The 4110-nt window shown below is 46.6% G+C and overlaps 1 pseudogene; it reads right to left on the bottom strand.

The window, feature by feature from the left end:
* Nucleotides 1-3942: 3942 nt before the first annotated feature.
* Nucleotides 3943-4110, bottom strand: LOC143029341 (U2 spliceosomal RNA; annotated as a pseudogene).

The raw sequence follows: 4110 nt of genomic DNA, 5'->3' as shown, positions 1-4110 counted from the left end.
AAAAAACTAATTAGCAACAAAAGGTATTTTTTATTTCTCCTGTCCCATGATAATTAATTGGTCATTTTAAGAGGTCGGATGACCTCATGGACATGGAACTGCCTAGTGTAGGCCTTATGGTCTCTTGCAGTATCCTTCATATGTTCTTAAGAATTGGATCTATCAATTCGGTTTGGCCGATTTGGCCCAAAATCAGCCCAGAGGTAGAGAGTCGGCCACATTGGTCGGCTAGGTAGAGGCGACGGCCGTGGGACCAAAATTGGGGAGCTTTTCTTCAGTTGTTCATTTCTGGGCCTCTGGTCCCATAGTCATCCTGAGAGATGCCAAAGTGGACCCCCCCACATGAGCCCTCGCCCCCCTCGACCTGTGAGTGACGTGATGGTGGGTAAATCGGAGCAGGCGACCAAAATGACTCCCCAAAATCGGCAGGTAGGTGACCGATTTGGCCCAAACTTAGCCCAGAGAGAGAGAGAGAGAGAGAGAGAGAGAGAGAGAGAGAGAGAGAGAGAGGGTCTGCCACAGTCAACGGCGAGGAGACGCGAGGAGCCTCCTGGCCCCAAAGGCGTGGCCGTAGGGTCCCTCCAAAATTGGGGAGCTTTTCTCCCGTTTTTCACTTTTGGGCCTCTGGCTCCCATACTGTTGGCCTGAGAGATGTCAAAATGAACCCCACATGAGCAATGGCCCCCATGGACCTGTGGGCGTAATGGTGGGTAAATCGGAGCAGCTGACCAAAATGACTTCCCAAAATCTGCAAGGCATTTTGCCCAAAATCGGCAGGTGACCGATTTGGCCCAAACTTAGCCAACGGCGAGGTAGACGCCAGGAGTCTCCTGGCGTCGCGGTTGGCGCCCTTCCATCGCTGGGGATGGAAGATGCCCTTTGGCCGATCCATCCCGTCCTCGCGGCCGCATCCACCTCGTCCTCGCGACCGATCCACCTCGTCCTCGCGACCGATCCACCTCGTCCTCGCGACCGATCCACCTCGTCCTCGCGACCGATCCACCTCGTTCTCACGGCCGATCCACCTCGTCCTCGCGACCGATCCACCTCGTCCTCGCGGCCGATCCACCTCGTTCTCACGGCCGATCCACCTCGTCCTCGCGACCGATCCACCTCGTTCTCACGGCCGATCCATCCCGTCCTCAAGGCCGATCCACCTCGTCCTCACCACCGATCCACCTGATCCTCGCGACTGAATTATCTCTGTTGTTCCTCGTGACCGAATTGTGTCTGTTGCTTCTCACATGACCGAGCTGACTGCCCTAATCTCCTCCTCGACCGACTGAACTGGATTAGTCTTTACAACCAAACTACGTCAACGTAGCAATTGTTCTAAGACATATCTATTTCCATCCACATCAAACAATGTTTCATAATATTGTACATTATTGTCCATAACAAAATACATACTTATTTTCTATATCTACATTATATCAAAAACGCGAGGGTACTTTTTTATTTCAAATTAGAAATGTCCATTAGTAGGATACAGTGAATGCACATTATGCTTTCTCATGGTAAATACCATTGCAATGACTCGTACACCCCCCCCCCTCCAGGGGTTAAGGTTTCGTAACCCTTGGGGGTACCTCAGGTAGCCCAGGTTAAGAACCACTGTGTAAAGGAAATTGTACAACTCTCATAATGATAATTATGAGACGAGTTTAACGTCTGATATGCAAGTCAGACAACAGACCAGCAGCTGTCAAAGTTTCTCTGTTCTTTATTTATCTTTGGCACACTCTCTGGAATGACGCAGAGTGTGGGGATGATCTAATAGAGGTGTTCAAGTGGATCAAAGGCTCTATCAAGGGTGATGCAAACAAGGTCATCATATTAAAACAATAGGGCAGGACTCGCAGTAATGGATTTAAACTGGACAAATATAGATTTAAGAAGGAAATAGTTAAGAAATGGTTTACTAATAGTGTGGTGGTCGATGAATGGAATAATTTTAGTAACCATGTAGTGAGCACTGAAACTATCAGTTTTTTTAAGAAAGGGTTAGACAACTTTATGGATGGGGATGACAGGTAGTGATGGATATGGAGCTGCCTAGTGTAGGCCTTATGGTCTCTTGCAGTCTCCTTCATTCTTATGTTCTTATGTACTAGAGTGATCGTGTGTAATGTCTTGGGAGAGCTCGACCTACAGAGAGCTACTGACCTGTGTTGCACATGGCACATACCCATGTCGGGGCCGTGCACATGACGAGTGTAACCCCCACAAGAGAGAGAGAGCTTTTAGGCGAGATGCTTAAGTCTCCAAACCCCGATAACATTGCATTGGGAAAGACACAAGTGGGGGCGGTATTACGTCATAGGAAGCTGTGTCACGTGGGCGATACAATTACCATCAAGACAAGTATCACCACAAAACGAGTATTACGTTTTGGGACCATAGCAACGATCTGAATCAATTTTATGACATGATTTGGCATCAGCGCGTTCTCCCTCCTCCCTCCCTCCCTCCCTCCTATATTCCCGCCCTCAGGTGCACCGGTAAGACATGTGGGATGGGTTATAGGTAATCGTTGTTACAATCTTATACACAATTATACTCATTGTACTATAAAGCTACGAGCATATACATACATACATACATATACCAAAGGCTTTTTCCCCCCTTACACGGGAGGTAGCCAAAATACAAAGGCATAGAAACCACTTCCATCCATTCCATCCCCTACGTACTCCATTCCCCTCTACCCCCTCTTATCTTGGCATCTTCTGGATGACGGGTCATCCCTGCATCTTGTCCACACATAGATGGTAAATAAGAGAGAGAGAGAGAGAGAGAGAGAGAGAGAGAGAGAGAGAGAGAGAGAGAGGTACATACTAATCACGACGTATGCCACACATTGAACAGACTCCTTGAAGCGCACGACGGAATATAGCATAAAATAATTAGGAAGAAGGCGTCCTTGCGTTTGCGCCGCGCGTTGTACGCACATGCACAGCGCTGTGTGAAAGGTCCCGTTGAACGCCACTGAATGAACCCCGTGTACGCGGACGCGCATACGGGAACGCTCGTGTGAAAGAGCTTGAAGCGGGTCTTACACGCTCAATAATATTGCGCAATATTTCGTATTGTACAATATTATTGACGGTGTAGGGAGGGTATTGAATAGGCACACCTGTTTGCTGATGTTTCCAATATATTGTGCCATTCGTCAGTAATATTGCACACAATATTGCGCAATATTATTGATCGCGTAGTGCCTGTTTTAGAGTGAGTTTGATGTAAAGGTGGCTTGGGAAGCCTACCATGTTCAATTTGAGTCTTTCATGGTTTACAGGATTCGAACTCGCCCGGACGTTAACCTTGCAGGAGACGATGTCCGCGCTATACCACTGCAGTGGCGATAAGAACATAAGGATGAGATTGCAAGAGACCATAAGGCCTACACTAGGCAGTTCCATGTCCATGATCGCCTATCATCCCAGGTCAACTTAGGTCAGAGGTGAGTAGCGGTTAGGAGCTATTACTCATGGAGGGTGCCTTTCCTATCCTGTGCACCGTGGCCAGGATTCGAACACACCCGAAATCCCCCAAAGGATTACCAAACACGCACGCTACCATCAAGCCACGGCGGGGCTCCAGTATGAATGGAGTAGACTGCAAGAGACCATAAGCTCTACACTAGGCAGTTCCTTACCGCCCGTCCTCCTCATGCATTAAGTTGTGTAACCTTTTCTAACAACCGATAGATTCAGCGCTAACTACGTGGTTACTAAGTCTATTCCATTCGTTAACCAGGTCTTGTAAATTTACTTCTCTGAGAGAAATAGCATTCAGATAATAACCAAAGGATAATGAGAGAACACAGAACTTACTAGTTAGTATTTACAAACATATGTAAAGAAAACGACAATACAACATAGTAAATAGAAAATACAAACTCCCATTATCAAGTGAAATTTATCATCTTTTACAAAACTAAGGAAACTACCCAGTTAGTAAAATATAAACTACCATCAGGAAACAATAAAAATATATATATATATATATTTACTTCCTCAGGTCTACAAACAAAAGCACCGTTTTCTAAGACTGACGTGTCATATCCACTACTACACTTTGATCTTAGCCAAAAGGCAGAGAAGCGAT

Source organism: Oratosquilla oratoria, chromosome 10 (assembly GCF_046742065.1).
Source record: "Oratosquilla oratoria isolate Oo_2021 chromosome 10, ASM4674206v1, whole genome shotgun sequence".
Taxonomy (NCBI): domain Eukaryota; kingdom Metazoa; phylum Arthropoda; class Malacostraca; order Stomatopoda; family Squillidae; genus Oratosquilla; species Oratosquilla oratoria.
Note: the sequence above shows the minus strand (reverse complement) of the source record. Positions and strands in the feature narration are given on the sequence as shown.